At 44.1% G+C, this 7,855-nt stretch overlaps 1 long non-coding RNA gene across 1 annotated transcript; it reads left to right on the plus strand.

The window, feature by feature from the left end:
• Positions 1-628: 628 nt before the first annotated feature.
• Positions 629-6,140, plus strand: LOC144167494 (uncharacterized). Its single transcript, XR_013322012.1, has 5 exons — positions 629-1,090; positions 3,398-3,565; positions 3,761-3,906; positions 3,992-4,114; positions 5,163-6,140. It is a non-coding gene; the product is annotated as an uncharacterized LOC144167494 (long non-coding RNA).
• The last annotated feature ends 1,715 nt before the right edge of the window (positions 6,141-7,855 follow it).

The following is a 7,855-nucleotide window of genomic DNA, read 5'->3' on the forward strand; positions in this document are numbered from 1 at the left end:
CATCTGCCTTACATTCTATATATTTATACTGAAATGGTATTCTTATTTCAAATTATGCATTGCAGTATCGCAAAAATTCGCAGTGTTACCCTAATGTTGTTACTTGCCGTAGTAATTCAAGTTCACCGAATGACCTGCCTTCTCCTGCTGGTCGCCCCGTTGCTCTTTTCCTGCACTATTGGTGTTCATAAAGAAAAACTGCTGGAAAACGGGCAGATGTATTATTACTCGCTAATTAGCGAGTATTCACATTGGATTCACTATGCGGAAGTAGTTTTCTATAACGTGGGTATCAAAGAGCGTCGCAGTATATAATATTGGTATTGGGAAGACTTGTCAAGAGAACGCAGTCAATAAAGAAGCGTCGTTTTGTTTTCACTGCAAAGAAAGAAATAAAGCTGTCATCAAAGTTTATGCACACATACCGCACGCGCTCACGGACCGCGGAGAGAAACAACTTCAGCCCAACTAACGTGTTAAATTGGCTAATATCTGAGCTCTTTGTTCCAGCCTCAGAGCAGCGTAGACGTCCGCGAAGAGGCCTACTCCCATTTTCCGAAGCAAATATAAGCGATCAAGGGTGCCAAGCTTGTGATCTCTTCCGCGGACTGGTCACTGGCTACGGCGTGCATCGCCAAAGGCACGGAGGAAGAAAAAGTTGGCCGAAACGATTACGAAACAACCGCCACTTCAGTGCGGCATGCCGTGCGCGTGCGTTGACAGCATGGAGGAAAGAATACAAGGCAGCGCCGCTTGCGTTGATGCATGGTATAGTGGGACAGCAACGGGTACAACGACGATGAGGAAAAAACGGGACTGCGTGAACTCTTTTAACGACAGCAGCGCCCCTACGTCTCAACGTTTACGGAAGCTAGTTTTTGTTCATCTGCATGCAGCGCCACCAGTGGCCTTCTATAGCGGTTTTCTCGATTGCTCGCGTTATGCGCCTGATGCACTAAATAAACTGTCGGTCAGACTGGCGGGAACGGTTACCAGTTTGGTTGTGGCGTGAAACTGCGGATTTCTTCATGTCCTCGGGCTGTATTTACTGTTCGACGAAGTGAAGTTTTGCCGGGAGGCGCAAAAAAAGGTCAGTGCTGCTTATTTATGTTCTGGTAACGGTTGTTGTTCTTTGACTTGTTCATCACTGCTGCGTCCGATAAACGTGCCGCTCCGCTTCCTCTTCGATGCGAGAAACGTTTGCGGCCGTTATTCACTTAAGCTTGTGTGTTTGTGGGTCGGAGTCGGCTTGACATTTATGACTGCGTACGTTAGCTAGTGCTATTTAGAAAGTAGCTGGTGTGCGCATATCTCGAGTCTGCATGTCCCCTTATGGTGTGGTGTTGCTTAGTTGCATATTGACGGTTGCTGTACCTGTCAGCGGTACTGAATCTCCTCGGGTTAGTCGCACGCCATTGTCTCGCGCGCACACACTGGACAACTTGTTTGTCAGAGCGTCTGTCTTTAGACTTATCGGCATTTTCAAAATTTCGTGTTAATTGCGTTGTGTTGGTCTGCTGAGAGCTATAAATTTATTGTGCTAATCACGCTATTCCGTTTGTTGTTAAAGGAGCCATGAAGAGAAAATGCAAGTTGGTTTTATTCGAAAGATTTCGTGTTTTATAGTGCCCCCAGCGCTTGTCCGGATACAAACGGTGCTTTATTCACTGAGAAATTAAACAGTTTAGGTTAAAATTTTGATTTTCCCGCTCAATCGTGCGTTTTCGTGGTCCCAAGTAACATCACTGAAACCGACCGCTCTGCAGCCTAGAATACCTTCATTCCCACATCCGCCGTACAGGGTAGAGACACGTATACGCTGGCGCCGCCATTTTCAGTTGCTCGCTCGCCGCCGAAGCAAGTAATTGTGTCAAAACCGCGCTAAAATTATCGCCGCAACGCGGTTTACTGAAAAAGTTTGAATCATATTGTCTGTTTCGCGTTGCTAGGTCTCGTGGGAAACGAAAAGAATAACGCGTTGAGCCCGTTGGCCCAATTGCGGCGGCACGGGACCGTTCAAAGGTTGTCTCCACCCTGTACAGCGGTGTTGGTTTGTTCAGTCAGTAGTATTAACTCTATGGTTTGTTCCCGCGTTTCTTTACGTTCCGTAACCTAGATGGCGCCACCATACCGTGGCAAGCGTTTGGTTTGTTTTTGCCCGCATTTAAACCTGGCTTGTTTTTGTTCTGGGAGAAAATATTCGTTCCCTGAAACAGTGCTCGCTCGACAAATGGGGTCACGTAAGACACCGTTGCTTGCGTCAATCGGCCAGTGTCGTCTGAGACAACCCCAAGCCCCGTAGTGCTGTGCAGCGAAACCAAGCATGCTGTGCGCAGTACGAACTGCAGAACGCATCAGTACTTCTATGTTTACATGTGCTTTCGTAACTTCCACTGTTTGTCCCATCATTCTTATTGCTTTGTAAAGAATGTGCCCTAAATTTAAGCGCAAATCGCTCGTTCGTCTAGTTTGTAAGTTCTACCTAATTTGCGTCTGCTTCTGCCAGCCTCCTCCAATCGCAGAGCTTAGCTCATGTGACGACATAGGTTCTGTTGCGGGAAATGAGCTGGTGGGTCGCATGACCATTCCCGTTTTTCCTAATTATGTAGCTTATTTGAGCGAAGTTTACTAAAAGTGGTGTCAGTATGATTCTAACGAGACAATCTTTTGAATGAACCAAACTTGTGTTTTCTCTTCATGGCTCCTTTAATGTGCGTTCAAGGCGTTAGCGGCAGCACTTCTTACGTTTATGTGCGCTGTGTGTGTAGTTGTTCCCGGTGGGTTTCTTCCAATGCCTTCGATGAATTCAGATGTTCTATTTACACTAAACAACTTAAGTTGGCTCCCTGACGTGTAGTGAAATGCAAGGGAAAGTGGTTGTCTGAGCAGTAGCGTAGTGACAAAACGTTCCTTTTGTGGAGGGGAAGGCAGGTGGGAACACGCAGAAAGTGTGGTGCCGTTTCTATGCTGTCAATGTCAGTGGTAACCTGAGACCTCAGAATAATTACCCATAAAACTCACGTGTGGACTATTAGAAGTTTTAAGGTCACAAAGTAAGTTTAAAAATAATACATTCCTGCCATTTTATGCTATCAATGTCAGTGGCAGCTCGAGAGTTGGAATAATTTTCAAAACCCTCGGGTGCAAAGTTGTTGCATCATGATGTGCCCGAAACATTAATCCATTTCTGTTCTACTTTGAACGTAGAAATTATACTGCAAAAGCAGATTGCTACATTCTGTATTCATGCTCTATGACCTGTTCAGAAAGAGTATATGGCTGACTGTGGAGACATTTGGCCCTCCGCTGATAGGTTGTGACAAATGTGTTTGTTCCTCTGCAAAAAAAAAAAATAAAGAGAACAAATTATTTCCTTTCTTTACATGCTCCTGCGAAGTCATGGCTGTGGCATTCACTGGCTGAAGACATCTTTGGCATGCTGAAGGGTCGTCGGGGAGAGTGTGGCGGATTATGAATGCCCTGTGGAGCTCATAAGCCACAAAAGAGTATTTTTGAGTTGTGCATATTGTGCAGATATTCACCAGTTCGCATAGACCAAGGACAGGTGAGCTTAAAGTATGTTCAAATATTTTCATATCTCAAATTATTTAGCAAGGAAAGATTACCAGGGCTTCCGCTGTAAAAAAGACATTCTAGTTTCGTGGAACGAATCAGACATTGTTCAATATTTTCTCGTGCTCCCTGGGTAAAGCGAGGTATAAATTTATTCTCTGATATTTTTGTACTGTTTATTTTCTAGGCAATAGGGCGAAGATAGACCTAAAACAGTGGTACAAGGAATGCATATGGCCATTTTAATTGTATTTGGACCCCTTCTTGGAAGTGTATCATCAGAAGGCAACACATTAAAGCTCTTGCACGGGATGAAATCATTGCATTCTACAAGTAAGTACGCACTGCCATTTTTGGGTCTTTCATGGCGCGTTTTTGGTAGTTTCTTTATAACTAATGGTTTGAAACTTCTTTTCAGTGACAGCTTGGCCTGTGGCTCAAGGTGACAGTAGGAGCTTTTCGGAACACGTTAGCGAAACTTTCCTGGAAGTGCACTTTGAGACTGCCCTGGCAGAAACACCCGCGTCTTAATTTTGGTTGGGTAAGCTGGCATTTTGTTTTTGCGAGACTCAATTTCTGGGTCTGTTCGTCCTAATAAAATCTCAGTGTTAAGAAGTTATCGTGAACGCCAATATTGGCCATTGTGTTCACATTCCGCCTATTACGGATGCTCCAACAGTGGCCAAAAAAAACCACTATTTTGTATTTTAGTTTTGTAAATATTTAGCTTTTACACCTTGAGAGTTGTGATTTGCCAGCACCACGGACACGCCCAACGTGGTTGCTGCTACAACAATACGGTGGCAACTGACGATTTAAATTTCCCGCTTTTAATACGCCCGTAGCACCAATAATACTCCCAAATACAGGCGTAGCATGAGTAATGCTTGCATTGGATTTTGACAGGTCGTTAAATAAGGGGTAATTTTTTTAAAGGGAATTGTTTAGAGTACAGAAAGTGATGTCTGCAATAAAATTTGTTATAGTTGTGATTTATAAGAACATTGTGCAACAGCCTAGTTCAGCATTAGTCAGCTCAACTTCTGGCTCATACCACTACGCACCATGGAGGAATACACATCGATAGGGAAATATTTTAGGCGGAAATAATGCCACAAAAAATTTCTGCCACCGTGCGATATTTATGATTTTCCTATGACTGGCCATTTATTTCTTTGCGGTAGAAACATCGTTTAGCTGTAAGTTATATTAAGCCAGCCTCACTACAGCATTCTGGGGAGCACATTATACAGTACAGAGAACATTTTTTGCAGAGAGAAGGTGTGTAAAATATAATGCCGAAAGGTGATTATAGTAATCATTATTTGATTAATAAACGAAACCTCTCAAGGATAAAAAACGTTATATTCAGGATACCGATGCAGCAAAGTGGGATACTTTCCAGAATCAGGGCAATTTCATTGATTGCCTGTGGTGATATTGTTTAGCGCACTTTCACCTTTGGCAGCACTCCCAGAAAAAAACCCAAGAAATCACTGATTTTAAATCAATTACTGTGTTATGAAAGGAACTAAGCAACTCATTCATTTAAAGCACCCATGTAACAAAATTTTCTTGTTTCCTTGAAGGTACATGAGGTGAGCAGTAAGTCTTCTCGAGGCCCGGTTATTCTGAGAGAAGGGACTGGCGGCATCAATATTGCCCGCAAGAAACACATCACGGATTCGCCGCCTGCATTGTCACTTCAGGATGTGGTCATCCTCTTCGCCGCATATGTCATCTTTTTCATCGTGTCATCATGTTCATATGGTTGTGTGCCTTTGGAGAGTTCTTGGGACTTTTGCAGGGAGTTCTTGGAAAGCATGAGAAGTTTGACAGTGGCCTGGTGTCATTTAAGTTGGAGTCGCTGTTGAAATACTTGAAGTGTTCAGCTCTACTTGGGATTTTAAATTATTGGTAGAGGTTAAAGTATCTCTTGAAAGGCATGAAGGAGGTCAGATGAAAGGCATGAAGGGGGTGAAATCAGATGAAGAGGTTTAAGTTACTGGCACATGCAAGTTTCATGTCAACTGAACACTGAAGTCATGCCTTATTTTTCATCATTGGCACAATGCGCAGGCTGCCTCTGAATCTATAGTGGGTGTTAATGTAGTCCATGGCACCGCATTGTAACGTCCTTATTATTCAAGTGTAGCTCATTAGATTTTTTTTCATGGCAGTGCTGCTGCTGATGCAAAAGTGACAGTGATTATTTACGCAGATGGCTTTCGCCTTCATTGATAAATTTTAGTACCGGATATGAGCTGACACCCATGACCTAGAAGAATTGAAAATGTGCGTATTTGCCTTGAACAAGTTTTCTTCTTTGAACAAAGCTGCATTTCTTGCTTGGCAGAAGCAGGGCTTTGGTCACAATTACACTGATAGCAAGACGGGAGGGTTTTTATAGCACGCAACTAGGAATTTCACCTAAGGTAAAATGTTGAGGCTGGAAAAAATGCTTTCAAGTCTGCTTTGTAAAACTGGTCACCTGTATGATTCAACGCTGGCTTGTTTGCTTCTTAAGGATGTCTGACTTGCTCCCGCTTGAATTGATGACGTATATGATTAGTCTGCTTGTTAAATTTTAATATATGTCTAGTAAAGTACGTTGTTGGGCTAGTTGGTCGATCATTATTAACAGATGTATGGCGCAAAAAAGACGAAGGACAAAGAATGCACGAGGACGAAGCGCTAACTTGCAACTACTGGTTTATTGAAAGAAGCACACATTTATAACAACAGCGTACATGATAACAGACAACCTACGCGACACATATCGGAAACAAGAAAAAATTTGATACCCCACTACACAATCTTATCGCCCCCTTCCCGAGCCACGGACTTCCAAATAAGCAATCTCTTTTGCCGATAAAGCAATTGATGCTCGACTAATGCATCCGTCTCTGGCTTTGTGGATTTCGAGCGCCTCCACTATTTCCCTGGTCGTTTGATTCTTGCTTTTGAATAAAATCTTGCACTGTGAAAAGAAAGGCTCGCATCCACAATCGCGACAGTGCTGTCCAATGTGACCCTGTTTCTGCCGCACATTATAGTTGTGCTCCCTCAACCTGCAATTTATGCATCGACCGGTTTGGCCTATGTATTTCTTGCCACACCGAGTCGGAAAGGAGTACACCACACCTTCTGCGCATGGTACGAACTGGTCTTCGTGCTTTATCGAGCACCCTTTCGGTTTTTGGACAACTGGATTAGTCTGTTTGCAGAGCCGCGATAGCTTATCTGGCGCGGTAAACAAAACGTCGACCTTGGCGCGCTTCCCAATCTTTTTAATGTTATGAGATATCCTGTGCAAATATGGTATTGCCACTCTCTTATTACGTTGTTCGTCAGCGTTTTCTGCGTGCCCTTGGTTTTTTGCGTCATGTTTAAGTTTTGCGGCCAACCCTTCACCCACTGAGATAAGTAAAGGTTTTGGATACCCCGAGGCAGAGAGACGTTCCTCTTGCTTAGTGAAACCTTCTTTTATCGTGTGTGCGCACGATTTTTCTAGGGCGTTGCTGAAGCACAGCCGCACAATACCTCTCTTAACCAGCTTCGAATGCGCAGAGTTAAATGGTAAAAGGGCCTTCTTGGCACGCGGTTCGTACAGCCAGCAGACATGGTCTTGGTAAAAACGGTCTTGGTAAAAACGGATCCTCAGATCTGCTGGCTGTACGAACCGCGTGCCAAGAAGGCCCTTTTACCATTTAACTCTGCGCATTCGAGGCTGGTTAAGAGAGGTATTGTGCGGCTGTGCTTCAGCAACGCCCTAGAAAAATCGTGCGCACACACGATAAAAGAAGGTTTCACTAAGCAAGAGGAACGTCTCTCTGCCTCGGGGTATCCAAAACCTTTACTTATCTCAGTGGGTGAAGGGTTGGCCGCTAAACTTAAACATGACGCAAAAAACCAAGGGCACGCAGAAAACGCTGACGAACAACGTAATAAGAGAGTGGCAATACCATGTTTGCACAGGATATCTCATAACATTAAAAAGATTGGGAAGCGCGCCAAGGTCGACGTTTTGTTTACCGCGCCAGATAAGCTATCGCGGCTCTGCAAACAGACTAATCCAGTTGTCCAAAAACCGAAAGGGTGCTCGATAAAGCACGAAGACCAGTTCGTACCATGCGCAGAAGGTGTGGTGTACTCCTTTCCGACTCGGTGTGGCAAGAAATACATAGGCCAAACCGGTCGATGCATAAATTGCAGGTTGAGGGAGCACAACTATAATGTGCGGCAGAAACAGGGTCACATTGGACAGCACTGTCGCGATTGT

This window comes from Haemaphysalis longicornis, unplaced genomic scaffold, assembly GCF_048455015.1.
Source record: "Haemaphysalis longicornis isolate Haplotype H1 unplaced genomic scaffold, Haemaphysalis longicornis Haplotype H1 scaffold_2, whole genome shotgun sequence".
Taxonomy (NCBI): Eukaryota; Metazoa; Arthropoda; class Arachnida; order Ixodida; family Ixodidae; genus Haemaphysalis; species Haemaphysalis longicornis.